The sequence below is a fragment of the Tamandua tetradactyla genome, chromosome 5 (genome assembly GCF_023851605.1).
Source record: "Tamandua tetradactyla isolate mTamTet1 chromosome 5, mTamTet1.pri, whole genome shotgun sequence".
NCBI lineage: Eukaryota > Metazoa > Chordata > Mammalia > Pilosa > Myrmecophagidae > Tamandua > Tamandua tetradactyla.
Window position 1 is genome coordinate 84743215 of NC_135331.1, and position 23882 is coordinate 84767096.

At 37.6% G+C, this 23882-nt stretch overlaps 1 long non-coding RNA gene across 3 annotated transcripts in view; it reads left to right on the forward strand.

The window, feature by feature from the left end:
* Positions 1-23882, forward strand: part of LOC143684320 (uncharacterized) — a 135283-nt gene that overhangs the window by 26266 nt on the left and 85135 nt on the right. For 2 of the 3 annotated variants that reach the window (XR_013175984.1, XR_013175986.1), the window contains exon 2: positions 12430-12496. The exons of the other annotated variant lie outside the window; for it this stretch is intronic. This is a non-coding gene — a long non-coding RNA (uncharacterized LOC143684320). The remainder of the gene's footprint in view (positions 1-12429; positions 12497-23882) is intronic. 3 annotated transcript variants of the gene reach the window in all.

Below are 23882 nucleotides of genomic sequence, written 5' to 3' on the forward strand. Positions count from 1 at the left end.
AATATCCAAGTACATGGCTTTTGAACTCTGCCTTCCAGCCAAAGCCACCAGTCAATTTTGCAAGATTGTCTGCTATTTTAAAACAAGGATTGCCTTCCTTCCAGTTTGCAATAACACATGCCTCATTTCTGTCTAAGGCCTTATCGATAGTATCTTTAGAGTCCACATTTCTGTCAACAGTCTCTTCAGGGCATTTTAGGCCTTCTCTATCAAGCGCCTCACAACTCCTCCAAAATCTTCCCCTTATCTGTTTAAAAAGCCTTTCCAACATGTTTGGTATTTGCAAACAGCAGCAGCACCCCACTTCTGGTACCAAAATCTGTTCTAGTTTGTTAGCTGCTGGACGGCGATAGACCAAAAACAGAATGACTTTTAAAAAGGGGAATTTAATAAGTTGTTAGTTTACAGTTCTAAGGCCAAGAAAATGTCCCAATTAAAACAAGTCTATAGAAATGTCCAATCAAAGGCATCCAGGGAAAGATACCTTGGTTTAAAAAGGCCAATGAAGTTCAGGGTTTCTCTCGCAAGTGAGAAGGCACATGGTGAATACAGTCACGATTTCTCTATTGGCTGGAAGGGCACATTGCGAGCATGGTGTCATCAGCTAGCTTTCTCTCCTGGCTTCCTGTTTTATGAAGCTCCCTGGGAGGTGCCTTCCTTCTTCATCTCCAAAGTCGCTGGCTGGTTCTCTCTGCTTCTCATGGCTATGTCATTCTTCTTTGCTCTTTCTGAATCTCTTTCATTCTCCAAATTGTTTCCTCTTTTATATGACTTCAGAAACTAATCAAACCCCACCCGAATGGGTGGAGACATGCCTCCAGCTAATCCAGCTTAATAAGCACTCTTGATTAAATCACATCTCCGGGGAGTTGATCTAATTACAGTTTCAAACATACAGTACTGAATAAGGATTAGAAAAAACAGGTGCCTTTACAAAATGGGATTAGGATTAAAACATGGCTTTTCTAGGGTACAGACATCATTTCAAACCAGCACACCAATATCTACCCTTTTTCTATCTCCTGATGACCTCTGTTCTTAACTGAAATTATCCAAGTCCATTCATTAATGTTAGCTCATATCAGCGAGACCATACAGTATTTGTCCTTCTGTTTCTGGCTAATCTCACTCAGCATAATGTCCTTAAGGTCCATCCATGTTGTTATATACTTCATAACTTTATTCTGTCTGAATATTCCATTGTATGTATATATCATAGCTTGTTTAGCCACTCGTGTTTTGATGGACATTTGGGCTGTTTCCATCTCTAGGCAGTTGTAAGTAATGCTGATATTAACATTGGTGTGCAAAGGTCCATTTGTGTTCTTGCCCTCATGACCTCTGAGTAGCTACCTAGTAATGGTATTGCCGGGTCATATGGAAGTTCTATATTTAGCTTTCTGAGGAACTACCAAGCTGCCTTTCACAGTGGTTGTATCATTTGACATATCCACCAACAGTAGATAAGTGTGTGTCTTTCTCCACATCCTCTCCAGCACTTGTCACTTTCTGTTTTATTGATAATGGCCATTCTGGTGGGTGTGAGATGAATCTCATTCTGGTTTTTTTTTTAAAAAATTATTAATTAAAAAAAATTAACAAACAAACAAAACAATAAGATTTCATTCCATTCTACATATATAATCAGTAATTCTTAATATCATCACATAGTTGCATATTCATTTCTTAGAACATTTGCATTGATTTAGAAAAAGAAATAAAAAGGCAACAGAAAAAGAAATAAAACAATAGAGAAAAAAAGAGTTATACATACCATACCCCTTACCCCTCGCTTTTATTTACCACTAGCATTTCAAACTAAATTTATTTTAAAGTTTGTTCCCCCTATTATTTATTTTTATTCCATATGTTCTACTCTTTTGTTGATATGGTAGATAAAAGAAGCATCAGACACAAGGTTTTCACATTCACAGAGTCATATTGTGAAAGCTATATCATTGTTCAGTCATCATCAAGAAACATGGCTACTGGAACACAGCTCTACATTTTCAGGCAGTTCCCTCCAGCCTCTCCACTACATCTTGAACAACAAGGTGATATCTACTTAATGCATAAGAATAACCTCCAGGATAACCTCTCGACTCTGTTTGGAATCTCTCAGCCATTGACACTTAGTCTCATTTCACTCTTCCCCCTTTTGGTCGAGAAGGTTCTCTCAATCCCTTGATGTTAATTCTCAACTCATTCTAGGGTTTTTCTCAGTCCCTTGATGCTGAGTCTCAGCTCATTCCAGGATCTCTGTCCCATGTTGCCAGGAAGGTCCACACCCCTGGGAGTCATATACCCCGTAGACAGGGGGAGGGTGGTGAGACTGCTCGTCATATTGGCTGGAGGGAGTGGCCACATCTGAGCAACAAAAGAGGCTCTCTTGGGGGTGACTCTTAGGCCTAAATTTTAAGTAAACTTGACCTATCCTTTGTGGGGTTAAGTTTCATATGAACAAACCCCAAGACTTGGGGCTCAGCCTGTAGCTTTGGTTGTCCACACTGCTTGTGAGAATATCAAGAATTTGACTTGGGGAGGTTGAATTTCTCCCCACTCTCACCATTCCCTGAAGGGGGCTTGCAAATACTTTTTCCACTCACTGATCAAATCACTCGGATTCATTGGGGCATCACTCTGGACAAACCAACAAAATCTCATGTCCTACCTGAGATTCCAAGTACTTATGACATTCAATCAAACTATCTACATAAGTTATATTAGGAAATGTTCTAGTCAAAATATAAATTTTGTAACAAATAAACATTTTTTACTTTAGTCTCACACATAAGGTGACATTTTAAAATATTAATTACCATCTATTTTCAGCACTCTACAATAATGATATTCCTTTATTCTTCCTCATGCAAAAACATTTTTAAAATTTGTATGTTGTACATTTCACTATTGTTATACACTCTAGATATTCCTAGATTCATTCTGGTTTTGATTTGCATTTCCTTAATAGCCAGAGAAGTTGGGCATCTTTTCATGTGCCTTTTGGCCATTTGTATTTCCTCTTCTGAGAAGTGTCTGTTCAAATCTTTTGCCCATTTTGTAATTGGGTTGTCTGTCTTTTTGTTGCTGAATTGAACAATCTCTTTATATATTCTGGATACTAGACCTTTATCTGATATATCATTTCCAAATATTGTCTCCCATTGTGTAAGCTGTCTTTTTACTTTTTTGATGAAGTTCTTTGATGCACAAAAGTGTTTAATTTTTGTGGAGTTCCCATTTACTTATTTATTTCTTCAGTGCTCATGCTTTGGCTGTAAAGTCTAGGAAACCACCTCCTAGTATATATAAGATCTTTCCCTACATTTTCTTCTTATACTTTTATCGTCTAAAGAGCTAACATTTAGGTCTTTGATCCATTTTGAGTTAATTTTTGTATAGAGTGTAGATATGGATCCTCTTTCATGCTTTTGCATGTGGATATCCAGTTCTCTAGGCACTATTTATTGAAGAGACTGTTCTGTCCCAGGTGAGTTGGCTTGACTGCCTTATCAAAGATCAATTGTCCATAGATGAAAGGGTCTATATCTGAACACTCTGTTTGATTCCATTGGTCAGTATGTCTATCTTTATGCCAGTACCATGTTATTTTGACCACTGTAGCTTCATAATATGTCTTAGAGTCAGGTAGCATGTGACTTCTGACTTCATTTTTCTTTCTCAGGATACTTTTAGTTCTTTGGGATACCCTGCCCTTCCAGATAAATTTGGTTATCGGTTTTCTATTTCTGAAAAGTAAGTTTTTTGGATTTTAATTGGTATTGCATTGAATCTTGTAAATCAATTTAGGTAGAATTGATATCTTAACTATATTCACTCTTCCAATTCATGAACATGGTATGCCCTTTAATTTATTTAGGTCTTCTGTGATTTGATTTAACAATTTCTTATAGATTTTTCTGTATAGGTCTTTGTCTCTTTAGTTAAATTTATTCATAAATATTTTATTCTTTTAGTTGCAATTGTAAATGGAATTCATTTCTTGATTTCCCCCTCAGATTGTTCATTACTAGTGTATAGAAACACTACAGATTTTTGAATGTTGATTTTGTAACCTGCCACTTTGCTGTACTCGTTTATTAGCTCTAGTAATTTTACTGTGGATTTTTCAGGGTTTTCGACATATAGTATCATATCATCTGCAAACAGTGATAGTTTTACTTCGTCCTTTCCAATTTTGATGCCTTGTATTTCTTTTTCTTGTCTAATTTCTCTGGCTAGAACTTCCAACACAATGTTGAATAACAGTGGTGATTGTGAACATCCTTGTCTTGTTCCTAATCTCAGGGGGAACGTTTCCAGTTTTTCCCCATTGAGGATGATGTTAGCTGTGGATTTTTCATATATTCCCTTTATCTTGTTGAGGAGGTTCCCTTCTATTCCTATTCTTTGAAGTGTTTTCAACAGGAAAGGATGTTGAATTTTGTCAGATGCCTTTTCTGCATCAATCGAGATGATTATGTGGTTTTTCTGCTTTGATTTGTTGATATGTTGTATTACATTAATTGATCTTCTTATGTTGAACCATCCTTGCATACCTGGGATGAATCGTACTTGGTCATGGTGTATAATTCTTTTAATATGCTGCTGGATTCAATTTACAAGAATTTTGTTGAGGATTTTTGCATCTATATTCATAAGAGAAATTGGTCTGTAGATTTCTTTTTTGTAATCTCTTTGTCTGGCTTTGGTATGAGAGTGATGTTGGCTTCATGGAATGAGTTAGGTAGCTTTCCCTCCTCTTCAATTTTTTTTGAAGAATTTGAGCAGGATTCTTTCTTGAGTGTTTGGTAGAATTCACATGTGAAGCCATCTGGTCCTGGATTTTTCTTTTTGGGGAGCTTCTTAATGACAGATTCAATTTCTTTATTTATCATTGGTTTGTTGAGGTAATCTAATTCCCTAGTCAATGTTGTTGTTCATGCCTTTCTAGGGAGTTGCCCATTTCACCTACATTGTCAAGTTTTTAGCATAAAGTTTATAATAGTATCATCTCATCACTGCCTTTATTTCTGTGGGGTCAGTGGTTATGTCTCCTCTTCCATTTCTGATTTTATTTATTTGCATCCTCTCTCTTCTTCTTTTTCTCAACCTCACCAAGGGTCCATCAATCTTATTGATTTTCTCATAGAACCAACTTCTGGTTTTGTTGATTTTCTCAATTGTTTTCATGTTCTCAGTTTCATTTATTTCTGCTGTAATCTTCATTATTTCTTTCCTTTTGCTTGCTTTGGGGTTAGTTTGCTGTTCTTTCTCTAGTTCTTCCAAGAGGACAGTTAATTCCTCATTTTTTGCTCTTTTTTCTTTTTGATATAGGCATTTAAGGCCATAAATTTCCCTTTTAGTGTTTCCTTTGCTTTCTTCTCACCTCCATGGTTTCTGCTGAGAAATCTATGCATAGTCTTATTGGGCTTCCCTTTTATGTGATGGATTGCTTTTCTCTTGCTGCTTTCAAGATACTCTCTTTCTCCTTGACATCTGACATTCTGATTAGTAAGTGTCTTGGAGTATGTCTGTTTGGATCTATTCTGTTTGGGGTACACTGTACCTCTTGGACGTGTAATTTTAAGTCTTTCTTAGGAGTTGGGAAATTTTCAGTGATAATTTTCTCCATTAGTTTTTCTCCTCCTTTTCCCTTCTCTTCTCCTTCTGGGACACCCACAACATGTATATTCGTGCACTTTATGTTGTCATCCATTCCCTGAGTTCCTGCTCATATTTTCCCATCCTTCTCCCTATATTTTCATTTGCTTGTCAGATTTCAGATGTCCATCCTCCAGTTCACTTATCCTATCTTCTACCTCTTGAAATATGACATTGTAGGTTTCCATTGTGGTTTTTTTTTTCATCTCTTCTTTTGTGCTTTTCATTCCCATAAATTCTGTGATTTGTTTTTGTGGACTTTTTATTTCTTCTTTTTGTTCATTCCTTGCCTTCTTTATATCCTCCCTCAATTCACTGATTTGATTTTTGATGAGATTTTCCAAGTCTGTCTGAACATTCTGAATTAATTGTTTCAACTCCTTTATTCATTTGAATTGTTGGTTTGTTCCTTTGGGCCATATCTTCAATTTTCTTAGTACGATTCATTATTTTTTGCTGGCATCTAGGCATTTAATTACCTTAATTATTTTATTCTGGAGATTGTTTTCACACCTTTTTAACTAGGAGTTTCTTGCTGTATGACTTTGTTGTCTATCTGTTCTTTGACATTCAGTTCAGCTTATTCTGGACCTCTAGCTTAGGTTTTGTTTAACAGATCAGAATTTTTCAGTTCTTGTTTCTTACCCTCCCTGTATGGTGCCTTTACCACCCACCCCCACCCCTGTTAAGAGGGTCCACTTAGGTATTACAGACTCCAGCCAGATTTCCCCAGACCAAACTGGTCTCCTGTCAGCAGGAAAGAGTTACCTGCATCAGTTTTCCCTGAGGGTGAGACCCAGCAGATTGAAAGGCTTTCCTATGAAGCCTCTGCATTCTCTGTTCTTCCTATCCTGCCCAATATATGGCACTTGTATGTCTGCAGGTCCCACCAGCATAAGGTGATGTGGTACCTTTAACTTCAGCCGATTTTCCCTGCTGGGGGAGCATGGTGGAGACAGAAGAGAGGTTGTAGTCTGGTTTTAATTGCTCCACTTTTCCAGACCCTAGGGTCTGAATTACTTGAGGGAGGGATTCCACCTGAGCTGGGCCCCACCCCTCTCCTGGAGCAGGCACAGGCTCCAGACAAACACTCAAACAAGCTTAATTCTGCCTGAAACTGGGGCAGTGGAGCCCGAGAAACTTTTCAGCTGTATCCAAAGAGCAGTCAAGCAGTAGAAACACAGGCACCAAAACAAAGAGAAAAATCCTTTTCAGAGAAGGAACTCTGTTCCTTGGGTTTGCCAATGAAGAGCTTAAGTTGATATGTTGTTCTGTGTATCTCCAGGTCCTTTCCTTCAGGGCCCAGACCTTTTCAAATCCAAAAAAACTTCTGTATTTCTTTTCTTCTTTTTCTGTCAGCACTGCCCCCTCTGTGCTGAGGCAAAAATCAGTGACCTGCACTTTTACTCAAGATTCAGCTGAACTGGGGGCCTATTTTTAGTAGTCAGAATTTGTTAACTAATTGCACAATTGGAGTTTGGTTGCACTCACCCCCTGCTGCTGGTAAACTCTCTTTCCTTTACCCTCTAGGAAGCAGCCCATGGGGGAGGGGTGCCAGCTTCCACAGCTTGGGGAATTCATAGTTCTGGTTGGGTTTGCAGCTGGTCCAGCTGGTCTGGACTGGTGTACGCTGTGTGTCCAGTCACTGTCGTGGCCCTAGCAGTTGTTCTGTACTGTTCCTGGCTGTTTATTAGCTGCTATGAAGGACAAAGTAAATCCCATACAGCACTAAGCCGCCATTTTGGCCCCCTTCCCTCCATATTCATTCTTCTGCATGTGAATATCCAGTTTTCCCAGCACTACTTGTTGAATACACTATTCATTCCACATTGAAAGGACTTAGCACTTTTTCAAAGTCCACAGAGCTATGAGTTTATTTCTATACTCCCTATTCTATTCTATTCTATTCCATTCCATTCCATTCCATTCCATTCCATTCCATTCCATTCCATTCTACTCTCTTTATGCCATGCCACACTGTTTTGATTACTGGCTTTGCAGTAAGTTTTGAAATCAGTAAGTGTAAGTTCTGCAATTTTGTTCTTCTTTTTCAAGGTTGTTTTGGCTACTTGGGATCCCTTGAAATTCCATATAAATTTGGTTGTTGCTTTTACATCTCTGCAAAAAAAAAGTTTTAATATGCTATTAGACGTAGTTTGCTAGTATTTGTGGAAGTTTTTTTAAAATCTGTATTCATAACACATATTTATCTATAATTTTTTTATGCTTTTATCTGGCTTTGTCAGAGTGATGTTGGCCTCATAGAATGAATTAAGAAGTCATCCATCCTCTTCGGTTTTTTATGGAAAGGTTGAGAAGACTTGGTGGTAATTCTTTTGTGAATATTTGGTAGAATTCCCTAGTGAAATCATCTGGTACTAGAGTTTTCTTTAACTTTTTAAGTTGATAATATAACATATATACAAAGCAAAGAAGGAAAAAAGTGATAGTTTTCAAAGCATTCTTCAAAAAGTAGTTATAAGACAGATTCCAGAGTTCGTTATGGGTTACCATACCATCATCTCACATTTTTCCTTCTAGCTGCTCCAGAACATTGGAGGCTAGAAGGTATGTATATATACATGAGCTCTAGTTTGCTAGCTGCTGGAATGCAATATACCAGAAACAGAATGGTTTTTTAAAAGGGGAATTTAAGAAGTTGCTAGTTTACAGTTCTAAGGCTGAGAAAATGTCCAATCAAAGGCATCCAGGGAAAGATACCTTGGTTCAACAAGGCAGATGAAGTTCAGGGTTTCTTTTTCAAGTAAAAGGCATATGGCAAACACAGTCACAGTTTCTCTCTCATCTGGAAAGGCACATGGTGAACATGGTCAGTGTTCCTCTCTCATCTGGAAGGGCACATGGTGAACACGGGGTCATCTGCTAACTTCTTCTCCTGGCTTCCTGTTTCATAAAGCTCCCCGGGAGACATTTTTCTTCTTCATCTCCAAAGGTTGCTGGATGGTGGACTCTGCTTCTCATGGCTATGTCATTCTGCTCTGCTGTCTCTGAATCTCTCATTCTCCAAAATGTTTTCTCTTTTATAGGACTTCAGAAACTAATTGAGACCCACCCAAATGGGTGGAGACATGCTTCTAGCTAATCCAGTTTAATAACCACTGTTGATTAAATCTCACCTCCACAGTGATGATCTGATTACAGTTTCAAACATACAGTATTGAATAGGGATCATTCTGCCTTTACAAAATGGGATTTAGATTAAAACATGGCTTTTCTAGGGGACATACATCCTTTCAAACCAGCACAGCATACATATATATATAAACGTGACTATATATATATATAAACATGACTGTATATATATATATATAGTCACAAAAAAGAAAAAACTATATATATATAGTCACGTTTTTTCTTTTTTGTGAAAAATAACATATACAAAAAATAAATTTCAGAACACAGCACAACAATTAGTTGTACAACAGATTTCAGAGTTTGGTATGGGTTACAATACCACCATTTTAGGTTTTTACTTCTAGCTGCTCTAAGATACTGGAGACTAAAAGAAATATCAATAAAATGGTACAACAATCATACTCATTTGTGAAACCCTGTATAACTCCACCATCACCTTTAATCTTTCTCCCACTCTTTAGGGGTATTTGGGCTATGACCATTCTAACTTTTTCATGTTGGAATGTCTGTAAATAATAAGGGGTAGGGAGATGGAGCTATCTGATGTTCTGTAGAGGCTGGCCCCTCTAGATTCAGGATTTATCTGGTTCAGGGTCCCATCTGGAGATTGACGGTTTCTGGAAAGTTACCCTAGTGTATAGAAGCTTTGCAGAATCTTGTATATTGCCATAGATTTTCTTTAAGATTGACTGGAATGGTTGTGGTTGTGGTTTGGCAAGTTATAATAGGTATAGTAATGTCTAACTGAAATTTGCATAAGAGCAGCCTCCATAGTGGCCTCTTGACTCTATTTGAACTCTCTCAGCCACTGAGGCCTTATTTGTTGCCCTTCTTTTCCCCCTTTTGGTCAAATCGCATTGTTGATCCCACAGTGCCAGGTCCAGACTCATCACTCAGAGTTATCTCCCACACCGCCTGGGAGATATTCAGTCCTGGATGTCATGTCTCACATAGCGGGGAGGGCAATGATTTAACTTGCCTAAATGGGCTTAGAGAAAGTGAAGCCATATCTAAGCAACAAAAGAGGTCCTCCAGAAGTAACTCTTATACATATCTATAGGTAAGTTAAGCTTCTCCACCACATACATAAGCTTCCCAAGAGCAAGCCTCAAGACTAAAGGTTGGCTTATTGATTTGGGTGTCCCCAGTTTTTGACACAGTATCAGGGGATTCCCTGGTGGTAAAGTTTAATAGTTCCATATGTTTTCTCCTGTCCCTCAAGGGACTTTGCCAAATACTTTTTGATTACCTGCTTAATATACTCTAGGATGTATCTAGGCATTACATTAAGCTATATAGGATTAAAGGACCTCATTCTTATTTTGGGCTCCCTGTGTTTCAGTTGTTAAAATGAGGTATCCAGACAGGATGAGTTAGATTATATGCTACAGAAAATTTAGATTTTGGACAAAATAAACTTTTCATCCTTTGGTCTGAAAGAGTAGACATGGTTCTAAAATACAATGTCTTCCTTACTCCTGTGTTCTTGATTATCTCCATCCTGACCTGATCAGCTTTGTTCTCACCTCTAAATGCCAGATTAAACATATATAAAATAGCCTCTCAAAAATCCAGAAATAGTAATTACCACTCCAGACTAAATGTGACTGCTATAAGAGCTTATGATCTAAGCCTTTGTTTTCTTATAAGCATTTTCTAAAGACTATATAATAATTGCCCTTTTGTTTCTGACTTATTTTGCCTCACAAAATGTCACACAGGTTCATTCACCATGTTGTATGCCTTACAACTTCATTTTTGTAGTAGCACAATATTAGATAGTATGTATACAGCATCATTCGGTAGTCTACTTCTCATTCAGCCACCTGTATTCCTTAGGTATCCTATATAATGCTCAAAATTCACAATCCATCAACACTGTCAATTTTAGATAATTTCATTATTCCCAAGAGAAAAGATAACCAACAAATATATCCTCACCAAATAGGAAATCCCCTTAGCTCTTGTCCCTATCCCCATTATTACCCCTGCTGTTGCTGTGGTACTGCTGATGTTTTCCTATTAAACAGAACCCATAGCATGCAATAGCAGTTTTCCCCCTGTACCCTGAACTTAAACACTCTTTGTGCAAGAATCATAGTTTGAAGTAGTTCATAAAAGAACTTATTTATATTTGTAGTGTTAATCAGTTGGACAAAGAGGTCCATTCAACCCCTTTGAATCTTGTTCACTTTCAATATGATAATATTATTTATAAATAATATTTATAAATTACCCACCAGTGAACCACTTTCACTTCTATTTCCTTACATTTGAGTTCAACCTCATTAGCTAACTGTTCACTCATTTCTGGACTCTATGTAACTCTAACTCCCCTATATTCTGTATTGTAATCTGATTTTACTTTTACAATGGCCATAAAGTGGAATCATACAGTGTCTATCTTTTGTGTCTGGCTTATTTAACTCAGCATTGTGTCCTTAAGGATTATCTATCTTGTCATGTGCTTCAGGATGTCATTTTGTCTTACTGCCACATAATATTCCGTCTTATATAGATATCACATTTTGTTAATCCACCAGTGGGGTTGATGGGCATTTTGTTTGTTTCCATCTTTTGGTGATTGTGAATAAGGCTGCATTGAACATAGGTGTGCAAATGTCTGTTAGTATCACTGCTTTCAGTTATTCTAGGTATATATCAAGTAGCGTTATTGCCAGCTCATAGGGGAGTTTGATTTTTAGTTTCCTAAGGAACCATCAAAGAGTCTTCCATAGTGACTGTACCATTATACATTCCCACCAGCAGTGCATAATTGTTCCAGTTTCTCCACATCATCTCCAACATTTGTAGTTTCCTGTTTGTTTAATTGCAGACATTGTTATAGGTGGGGGTGGTGTTTCATTGCAGTCTTGATCTGCATTTCCTTCACAGCCATTGAAAATGAGCATCTCTTCATATGCTTTTGAGCCATTTGTATTTGCTCTTTAGAAAAATGCCTATTCATACATTTAGCCCATTTTATAAGTGGGTTGTTTGTTCTTTTGATATTGAGTTGTGGGTTTTTTGTGATTTCTTTGTGTATACAGGATATCAAACCTTTGTTCAATGTGTGATTTCCAAAATATTTTCTCCCATTGAGTTGGCTGCCTCTTCACCTTTTTGACAAAGTCTTTTGAGGAGTTCCCACTTATCTATTTTTTCTTTTGTTGCTTGTGCTTCAGATGTAAAGTTTACAAAGCTACCTCCTCTCACTAGGTCTTGGAGATGTTTCCCGACATTTTCTTCTTGAAGCTTTATGGTGCTAGTTCTTATATGTAGTTGTTTGATCCATTTGAGTTAATTTTTGTATAGGGTGTAATATAGGGGTCCTCTTTCATTCCTTTGGCTATTGATATCCAGTTCTCCCATGCCTATTTATTGAAAAGACTATTTTGTCCCAATTCAGAGGATTTTGGGGCCTTGTCAAAAATCACTTGACCATAGATTTGGTGGTCTATTTCTGCAGCCTCAATTCCATTCCATTGATCAATACTTCTGTCTTTGTGCCAGTACCATGCTGTTTTGACCATGGTGGCTTTATAATAAGTTTTAAGACTAAGAGGTGTTAATCCTCCCTCTTCATTCTTCTTCTTTTTTCTTTTTCAGGTTGCTTTCAGCTGTTTGGAGTCTCTTTTCCTTCCAGATGGATAACCAGCTTTTCCACATCTTCAAAGTAGGATGTTAGAATTTTGATTGGGACTGTATTGAATCTGTAGCTCAATTTTGGTAGAATTGACATCTTAACTATATTTATAGCCTTTCTGTCCATGAGCAGGGAATGTCTTTCCACTTATTTAGATCTCTAATTTCTTTTAGCAATGTTGTGTAGTCTTCTGTGTACAAGTCCTTTATATCCCTAGTTAAGTTCATTCCTAGGTACTTTATTATTTTGGTTGCTATTTTAAATGAAATGTTTTCGTTTACTGACTCCTCAGGTCATTGCTTGTGTATAGAAATATTACTGATTTTTTTACATTAATTTTATATCCTCCCACCTTATTGAGTTTATTAGCTCAGGTAACTTTACTGTAGATTTCTCAGGATTTTCCAAGTATTGTATCATGTCATCTTCAAATAATGATAGTTTTATGTCCTTCTTTCTAGTTTGGATGTGTTTTATTTATTTGTCCTGCCTGATTGCTCTAGCTAGAACTTTTAGAACAATGTTGAATAGTAGTGGTGAGAGAGGGCATTCTTGTCTCATTCCCAATGTTAGGGAGAAAGCTTTCAGTCTCTCTCCATTGAATACAAAGCCAGCTATTGGTTTTTCATTTATTCCTTTTATCATATTGAGGAAGTTACCTTTGATTCCTGTCTTTTGAAGTATTTTTATCAGAAAAGGATGTTGAATTTTGTCGAATGCTTTTTCAGCATCCATCAAGATGATCATATGATTTTCTCCTTTTGATTTGTTAATGTGCTGCATTACATTAATTGATTTTTTTTAATGCTGAACCGTCCTTGCATTCCTGGTATAAACCCCACTTGGTCATGGTGTATAATTCTTTTAATATATTGTTGGATTCGATTTGCTAGTATTTTTTTTTTTTTTGAGATATTTTTCACCTATGTTCATTAGTGAGATTGGCCTCTAGTTTTTCTTTATAGTTTCTTTACCCGGTTTTGATATTGAATGATGTTAGCTTCATAAAATTATTTAGATAGTGTTCGTTTTTCCTCAATTTTTTGGTAAATGTTTGAGCAGGATTGGTGTTAGTTCTTTTTGGAATGTTTGATAAAATTCCCCTGTGAAATCATCTTGCCCTGGGCTTTTCTTTGCAGGAAGATTTTTGATGACTGATTGAATCTCTTTTCTTATGATTGGTTTGTTGAAATCTTCTATTTCTTCTTGAGTCAGTGTAGCTTGTTTGCATGTTCCCAGGAATTTGTTCATTTCATCCAAGTTGTCTTCTTTCTTGGTGTGTAGTTGTTCATAAGTCTTCCTCATTTTTGATGGGTAGTTTATTGGTGTAGTAGTTTGGTTCATATGTCAGCTGGGCCAGGTGATGGTGCCCAGTTATTATGTTGCTATGGACTTCTGTCATCAGCATGTGAAATTCATCTTTGACTGATTACATCTGCTATTAGCTAAGGGGAGTGTCTTCCACAATGAGTGAGGCTTAAAAGGAAAAGTCAAAAGAGAGAGAAATAGCCCAGTACAGCTCAGCAGCCTAGTACACCTCAGCACTCAAAATCAGTTCATCTGAGATATTTGGAGATGCAGAGAGGGACACACCCTTGGGAAAGCCTTTTGAATCCAAAAGCCAGGGGAGAGGGCCAGCAGATGTCGGTGTATGCCTTCCCAAATTAGCAAATTTGTAACTAAATAAATCCCCTTTATAAAAGTCGATGCATCTCTGGTGCATTGCATTCTGGCAACCTTAGCAAATTAAAACAGATTTTGGTACCAGAGAAGTGGGGTGCTGCTGTGTTTGTAAATACCAAACATGTTGAACAGCTTTTTAAATGGATAAGGGGAGGATTCTGGAAGAATTGTGAGAAGCTTAATAGAGAAAGCCTAGATTGCTTTGAAGAGACTGTTGACAGAAATATGACTCTAAAGTTACTTCCATCGCAGATTCAAAGTATGGCGACCCTTGTTTTGAAGTGGCAGAAAGTTTAGCAAAATTGATTCTTGGTGCTGTAGGGAAGGAAGAATTTGAATGTGATAACCTGGGATACTTGGCTGGGGAAATTGGGAAGCTGAATGTGGATGATGCAGCCTGTTCTCCTTGAAGCTTATAGTAAAATGCAACAAGAAAAAGGGATAGGCTGAGGAATGAATTTTTGGGTGCAAAGAAACCAGAATTTGATGGTCTGGAAAATTCTGGGCTTCCCGAAAATGAGACCATAGAGAATATTGCCACACATGAGAATTTAATCAAACATGGAACCAGTTGCCTATTACAAGACAAGCCAGGATTGGAGATAGTTATCCAGAAAGGATTTGTGGAAGGTCTTATTGTCTGATGGCTTCAGACCCTGTACACTGCATGCCGTGTCAACAAATTTTTTGCGAGACCTGTATAAATGGAACCACTGTTATTCTGGATGAAAAGGGACAGAAAAGGGCAGACTAAAGGAAGAATGGCCTCAGAGGAAGAGCCATGGGAGCTAAATCTGAAGCCAGAAAACCTCACACCATGAGAGCAGCTCCATCTGTGCATGTGGAGGGTTGAGTTCACCCTGGAGGTAGAGGGTGGGCCTTCTGCCTTGATGTTCAGAATGAGCTTTGATGCCTCAAGCCCTCAGAGAGGGTGGAGCAGTTTCCCCTGGGATTGGGGAGAGCCTGGCTGCTACCCCATTGCTCTGAAGGGGTTGAGTGTGTACCTGAAGATGGCAGCAAATCCAGTTGCCACTCAGATGCTTGAGGAGGATGGAGCTGAGAAAATGTGGTTTTCCCAATGTTGCAACACTTTTCCAGTGCTTGGAGAGAAAAGTGCTGCTGCATAGGCTCTTGGAAAGAATGGGATTGCTGCTTTTTTAAAGCCATGAGGATGAATGATTCTCAGACTTTGAAATCTAATGGAGTTTGCCCTGCAGTGTTTTGGAATTGTTTGGGTCTGGTGACGCCTGCTTTCCTCCCAATTTCTCCCTATGCTGTGGAATTACTTATCCTATGAGTGGTCCTTCCTTGTATATTGGAAAAAGATAACTTACTCTAAGTTCACAGGTCCACAGCCAGAGGAGAATTTTGCTTTAGAACAGACCATGCCTGTAATTGATTTTGATGAAATTTTGTACTATTTTTGAGTTGGTACTGTATCTGTATTGTTATTGAAGTGATTTATGGCCATTGTGACATTGTGATGAAGTGAATGTACTTTTTTATAACTTTTTATTTATTTATTCAGTATAACTTTTTAGTTGTATAATATAACATATATACAAAGTAAAGAAGTGAAAATGCGGTAGTTTTCAAAGTACTCTTCACCAGGTAGTTACAAGACAGATCCCAGAGTTAGTCATGGGCTACCATAGGATCCTGTCAGATTTTTCCTTCTAGCTGCCTCAGAATATAGGAGGCTAGAAAGCACGATTTTTTTTATCATCACAATTGTCTTTTTTTTCTTTTTTTATGCAAAATAACTACATACAAAAAAACAATAAATTTTAAAGCACAGTGCCACAATTAGTTGTAGACTGTATTTTCAGAGTTTGACATATTTTACAGTTCCATAAGTTTAAGTTTTACTTATAGCTGCTCTAAAATACTGGAGACTAAAAGAGATATCAATTTAATGATTCAGCAGTCATATTCATTTGTTAAATCCTATCTTCTCTGCCTAACTCCACAATCACGTTTAATCTTTCTATCCCTCTCTTTAGGAGTGTTTGGGCTATGGCCATTCTAACTTTTTCATGTTGGAAGGGTCTGTCAGTAATATGGGTTAGGGAGATGAAACTATCTGATGTCTGAAGAGGCTGGGCCCTCTAGGTTTGAGGACTTATCTGGTCCAAGGGCCCATCTGGAGGTTGTAGGTTTCTGTACAGTTACACTAGTGCATGGAAACCTTGTGGAACCTTATATATTGCTATAGGTGTTCCTTAGAACTGCCTGGAATGGTCCTGGTTGAGGTTTGGTGAGTTATAATAGGTAGCAGTGTCTAACTGGAGCTTGTTTAAGAGCAATCTCCAGAGCAGCCTCTCAACTACATAGCTATGGGCTATGTTTAAAAGGAAAACAGCAGCACTACCACAGCAACGGCAGACGTAAATAATGGGGGGGGATAAGAATTAAAAGGAAGTTTAGAGTTCCTATTTGGCAAGGGTGTGTTTATTGGTTTTATTTCTCTTGGAAACAATGAAACTATCTAAAATTGAGAGTTTTGATGGACTGTGAACTTCGGGTACTGTACATGATGCCTGATGTATGCAGGTGACGGAAGGATGCATTGACTGAGAAATACATTGGTGAATGATTATGTATACTTATGAATGAGTGCTGTGCTGCTACAAAAATGCTGTGCTCTCACTAGGTTTCAGAGCATGCAATAGCAGTTTTCCCCCATACCCTGAACTCTTTGTACATGAATCATATCTTTGAAGTTGTTCATGCAAGAACCAGTTTATTTGTCTAGTGTTAATCAGTGGACACGTAGGTTTACATAACCCCTTTCAATCTTGTTCATTTTCAATATGGTAATATTACTTGTAGACCCACTAGAGAACCACGTTCACATTGATCTACTCTCTTACTTTAGAATTCAATGTCCATTAGCTAACCGTTCACCCATCTCTAGCTTCTATGTAAATCTCTAAATCCCCTATATTCTATATTATAATTTGATTTTACCTTTACGATGGCCATAAATTATGCAGTATCTATCCTTTGTGTCTGGCTTATTTCACTCAGCATTATGTCCTCAAGCATCATTCATCTTGCCATGTGCTTCAGGATGTCATTTTGTCTTACTGCTGCATAATATTCCATAATACATATATCCCACATTTTGTTAATCCACTCCTCTTTTGATGGGCATTTGGGTTGTTTTCTATCTTTTGACGATTATGAATAATGCTGCATTGAACAAAAGTGTGCAAATGTCTGTTTGTGTCACTACTTTCAGTTATTCTGGGTATATATTAAGTAGCACTATTGCTGGGTCATAAGGCAGCTCGATTTTTAGTTTCCTAAGGAACCATCAAAGAGTCTTCCATAGCGGCTGCACCATTATACACTCCCACAATATAATTGTCCCAATTTCTCCACATCCTCTCCAACATTTATAGTTTCCTGTTTGTTTAATAACAGCCATTCTTATAGGTGTGACATGGTATCTCATTGTGGTCTTGATCTGCATTTCCTGCACAGCCAATGAAAATGAACATCACTTCATATACTTTTGAGCCATTTGTATTTGATCTTCAGAAAAATGCCTATTCATATATTTAGCCCATTTTATAATTGGGTTGTTTGTTCTTTTGTTGTTGAACTGAATGATTTCTTTGTATCAAACTTTTGATGTGTGATTTCCAAATATCTTCTCCCATTGAGTTGGCTGCCTCAAAGTCTTTTGAGGCATAGAAGCATTTGATTTTGAGGAGTTCTAATTTATCTATTTTTTCTTTTGTTGCTTGTGCTTTGGGTGTAAAGTTTATGAAGCCACCTTCTCTCACTAGATCTTGGAGATGTTTCCTGACATTTTCTTCTTGAAGCTTTTTGGTGCTAGTTTTTATATTTAGGTGTTTGTCCCACTTTGAGTTAATTTTTGTATAGGGTGTAATATAGGGGTCCTCTTTCATCCTTTTGGCTATTGATATCCAGTTCTCCCATGCCTATATATTGAAAAGACTATTTTGTCCCGGTTCAGAGGATTTGGAGGTCTTGTCAAAAATCAGTTGACTGTAGGTTTGATGGTCTGTTTCTGCACTCTTGATTCCATTCCATTCGTCAATGCTTCTATCTTTGTGCCAGTACCATGCTGTTTTGACCACCGTGGCTTTATAATAGGTTTTAAATTCAGGGAGTGTTAATCCTCCCACTTTGCTCTTCATTTTTAGTATGCTTTTAGCTATTTGGTGTCTGTTTCCCTTACAGATGAATTTGGTAACTAGCTTTTCCAAGTCTTTGAAGAAGATTGTTGGAATTTTGATTGGGACTGTGTTGAATCTGTAGATCAATTTTGGTAGAATTGATATCTTAACTACATTTAGCTTTCCTATCCATGAGCAGGGAATGTCTTCCCATCTATTTAGATCTTCCCTGATTTCCTTTAGTAATGTTGTGCACAAGTTCTTTACATCCCTAGTTAAGTTCATTCCTAAGTTCTTGATTCTTTTAGTTGCTATTTTAAATGGAATTTTTTCCTTAACTGACTCTTCAGTTAGGTAATTGCTGTGTAGAAATGTTAACTGATTTTTGCACATTAATTTTATATTCTTCCACCTTGCTGAATTTGTTTATCAGCTCAGGTAACTTTTCTGTTGATTTCTCAGGATCATCCAAGTATAGTGTCATGTCATCTTCAATTAATGAAAGCTTTACTTCTTCCTTCCAGTTGGGATACCTTTTATTTCTTTGTCCTGCCTAACTGCTCTAGCTAGAATTTCTAGCATGATGTTGAATAATAAAGGTGGCAGTGGGTATCTTTGTCTCATTCCTGATCTTATGGGGAAAGCTTTCAGTCTCTCTCCATTGAATATGATGCTGGCTATCGATTTTTCATATATTCCCTTTATGATATTGAGGTAGTTACCTTTGATTCCTATCTTTTGGAGTGTTTTTTATCAGAAAAGGATGTTGAATTTTGAATACCTTTCCAGCATCAATTGAGATAATCATGTGATTTTGTCTTTTGATTTGTTAATATGCTGTATTACATTAATTGGATTTTCTTTATTTGAACCATCCTTGCATTCCTGGTATAAACCCCACTTGGTCCTGGTGTATAATTCTTTTAATGTGTTGTTGGATTTGATTTGCTAATATTTTATTGAGAATTTCTTCATTTATGTTCATTAGGGAGATTGGCCTGTAGTTTTCCTTTCTTAGAGCATCTTTACCCTGTTTTGGTGTTAAATGATACTAGCTTCATAAAATGAGTTAGGTAGAGTTCCTTTTTCCTCAATCTTTTGTAAAAGTTTGAGCAGGATTGTTGTTAGTTCTTTTTGGAATGTTTGATAAAATTCCCCTGTGAAGACATCTCACCCTGGGCTTTTCTTTGTAGGAAGATTTTTGATGACTGATTGAACCTTTTTACTTGTCATTGGTTTGTTGTGATCCTCTTTCTTCCTCAGTCAGTGTAGCATGTTTGCATGTTTCCAAGAATTTGTCCATTTCATCTAACTCGTCTAGTTTGTTGGCATATAGTTGTTCATAGTATCCTCTTATGATTTGTTTTATTTCTTCAGGGTCTGTGGTAACATACCCCTTCTCATTTCTGATTTTGTTTATTTGCATCCTCTTTTTTTTTTCCTTTGTCAGTTTTGCTAGTGGCCCATCAATTTTATTGATTTTCTCAAAGAACCAACTTTTGGTTTTATTGATTCTTTCTATTGTTTGTTTTTCCCCCCTCCCATTCATTTAAATCTGCTTTAATCTTTGTTATTTCTCTTCTTTTTGCTTTGGGGTTAGTTTGGTGTTCTTACTCAAGTTCCTCCAGGTAAGCAGCTAAGTCATTGATTTTTGCTCTTTCTTATTTTTTAATATAGGTATTTAGGACAATAAATTTCCCTCTCAGCCCAGCTTTTGCCACATCCCGTAAGTTCTGAAAAATTGTATTCTCATTTTCATTCATGTCCAGGTTTCTGGACAATTGCTACTGATTTCTCTAGCAATTTCTTCTTTGACCCACTGGTTGTTTAAGAGTGTGTTATTTAATCTCCATATATTTGTGACTGTTCTCATTCTTTGGTGGTTGTTGAGATCCAGCTTCATTCCATTGTGATCAGAGAAGGTACTTTGAACAATTTTCAATGTTTTAAAATTTATAAATATCTGTTTTGTGCCCTAGCATATGATCTATCCTGGAGAATGTTCCATGAGCACCAGAGAAGAATGTATATCCTGGCGTTTTGGGGTACAATGGCCTATTTATGTCTGTTAGGTCTAATTCATTTATCAAGTTGTTTAACCTCTTTGTTTCATTATTGATCTTCTGTCTGGTTGTCCTATGTATAGAGGAGTGTGGCGTAGTACATGAGACAAACACTGGCAAAACTGAACAGAGTGATATATATTTCAACAATAATTATAGGAGAATTTAAGAAATATCTATCACTCCATTCAGTTTTGCCAATGTTTATCTCATGTACTTTGGAGCTCCGTGATTGGGAGCATAAACATTTGTGATTGTTATTTCTTCTTGATGAACTGCCCCTTTAATATACAGTATCCTTCTTTGTCTTTTATGATGTCTTTACATTTACAGTTTGTTTTGTCTGATATTACTATAGCTACTCCTGCTTTCTTTTGGTTACAACTTGCATGGAAAATATTTTTCTACCCCTTCACTTTCAATCTATTTGTATCCTTGTGTCTGAGATTAGTCTCCTGTAAGCAGCATATAGCTGAATTATGTTTCTTAATCCATTTTGCCAATCTGTATCTTTTAATTGGTAAGTTTAGTCTGTTAACATTCAAAGTTATTACTGAAGAGACATTTTTTGAATCCACTATCTTTTTTCTTTCATTTTATTTGTCAGATCTATTTATTCTTTTCCCTCTTTCTCTTTTTATCCTTTAAGGTACCCTTACTGGTACTCTTCAATTCTGTGACCCCTCCAGACCTCTGTCTCCTGTCTTTTTTTTTTTTTAACTGGCAGAGCTCCGTTTATAGTATTTCTTGTAGGGCTGGTCTCTTGTTGACAGATTCTTTCGGGATTTGCTTGTTTCTGAAAATTTCAATCTCTCCCTCAGTTTTGAAGAACAATTTGGATGAGTACAGAATTCTTGGGTGGAAGTCTTTCTCTTTCAGGACTTAAGTATATCATACTACTTCCTTCTTGCCTTCATGGTCCCAGTTGAGTAATGTAAACTCCCATCTTATATAGTTTCCCTTGTATGTAGTAAATTGTTTTTCTCTAGCAGCTTTTAGAATTTTCTGCTTCTTTTCAACATCCAACAGACCAATTAGTATGTGTCTTGGGGAAGGCCTATATGGATTTATTCTGTTTGGAGTTCGTTGGGCTTCTCTGACTTGTATATTTATGTCCTTTATAAGGGTTAGGAAGTTTTCCCCCAATATATCCTCAACTATTCTTTCTAACTGTTTATTCTTCTCTTCTCCTTCTGGGACACCAATGATTCTTATATTTGTGCACTTTGTTTTGTCTATCATTTCCCTGAGATCCAATTCAAATTTTTTTCCATCTTTTTTGCCATTTGCTGTTTTGAGTGCTTGAAATAATTTATCCTGTCCTCTAGATCACTTTTCCTTTCTTCTGTCTGTTCAGATATGCTATTGTGTGCCTCTAGTATGCTTTTTATTTGGTTGACAGAGTCTTTAATCTCTGTGAAGTCTGTTTTTCTATTTACTCTTTCTAATTCCTCTTCTTGCTCTTCTGTTGTCTTCTTGATCTCCTTTATGTCATTTGCCATCCCACTTATTTTATTAAGTGGAGTTGTATGAACATCTTTGATTAGTTGTTGCAATATTTGTGTCTCCTCTGGTGTTTTAGTTTGGTTGTTAGGTAGAGTTCTGTCTGCATTGTGTTATACTTAGTGATCTTCTGTTGTTTTTGTTGCATGTAAATATCTTGATTGATTTACTTTGGGAGTTGATTTCTTTCAGTAGTCTAAAGCCTTGTGTTTGCAGGGTGACTGTGTAGCTGCAGGGTATGGGGATGGGCAGAACAGTGCCCTGATGCACTACAGTGTAGGTATTGGCCCAAATTGGGTGTGTTACACTGGTGCTTGTGAACATGGGCACCCAGCAGCCAGGGAGGATGTAGCTGTGTGGATGCACCAGTCTTTTTTTTTTTGGTGTAACCCTGGTGTACACTGGTCTAGGGTGTGGGGGCCTTTGTGCACATACATGCACAGAGCTATGACAATAGGTCAGCCTTATGCCTTCATGGACTGGGGACAAATGTGACCTGACTGCAAAGGTCAGCACTTTCCTAGAGTTGCAGGGGCATGACTGAAGGCTCTGTGCATGTGTGGGTCTAGGAGTGCTATAAATTGATATTCCCAGAGCTAAGGGGCATGTCTGGGGACCAAGCACATGTGTGGGTCTAGGAGTGCTATAAACTGATGTGCAGGGCTCAGGAGGTTGGTGAGGCTATGTGACACTATGGGTAGGGAGAGTGTGTAACCTGTGTATGAAGGCAAGTGCCTGCAGCTTTTATGTGCTGGGGACAACCTGCAGGGAGCAGGGAGGGAGAGGTAGTTCTCAGGAAGGGTCCAGGAGAAGTGAGTTGGGCTGCATTTGGGGTGGGGGTGTGGAGCGGGTATGTGCACTGGTTGTTGGTGGGGCAGGGATGCTTGGAACTTGGGGAGTCGGGCAGGTGATGGGGTTTGGGTGTGTGGGGTGTGGGGTGAATTGCAGGTCATGGGGCTGCTCTGGTAAGGGTAGTGTGTTCAAGGAACTTCCTAGTCCCCAACTCCCAGTCTGTACACTCCTGTGGGCTCCACTCTTCTGCATTAGGCTACAGTTTTCTCAGTTCTTAGCTTTTGCAACCAGGGCTGCCCTCTGTGATGCAGAAGGCTCTCCCAGGTCAATTGCACTCTTTTTTTTAATTAATTAAAAAAATTTTTTTAAAGTACCAAAAAACACCAAACAAACGCAAACATTCGTAGCTTTTGATCATTCCGTTCTACATATATAATCAGTAATTCACAATATCATCACATAGTTGCATATTCATCATCATGATAATTTCTTAGAACCTTTGCATCTATTCAGAAATAGAAATAAAAAGAAGACAGAAAAAAATTCATACATACCATACCCCACCCCTCCCCCTCACCGATCACCAGCATTTCACACTAAATTTATTTTAACATTTTCCCCCTATTATTCATCTTTATGCCATATGTTTTACTCATCTGTCAATAAGGTAGATAAAAGAAGCATCAGACACAAGATTTTCACAATCACACAGTCACATTGTGAAAGTTATATCATTATACAATCATCTTCAAGAAACATGGCTACTGGACCACAGCTCTACATTTATGAGGGCAAGTTTTAATATGTATGACTAGAGGCTTTATAAGAGAGTAAATTTATACTGAGTCATTCAGAGAAAGCCACAGATAAAAGCCAGAACTCAGAAGAAGCCAGAAGAGGAGAAGGAGATATTGTGACAGAGGACTGCCATTACCAGAATGCTACTGACTCCGGGAGCAAGCACAGACTTGCTGACATCTTGATTTTGGACTTATAGGCTTCAAACCAGTGGACAGTAAATTCTCGTTGTAGCTGACCAGTGTAATATTTATCATAACAGCTCTGGCAAACTAAGACAGAGGGAAAAGTGTGTGTCCCTATAAACTGTTACTACAGTGGAAAGCAACAGGTTCAGGTCCATCAGAATAATTCTCTGTGCAGTCTGTTTTGTACCCATTCTTCAATGAGCCCACAGTAGGTAATGGTGATGTCTCCTGGGACCCT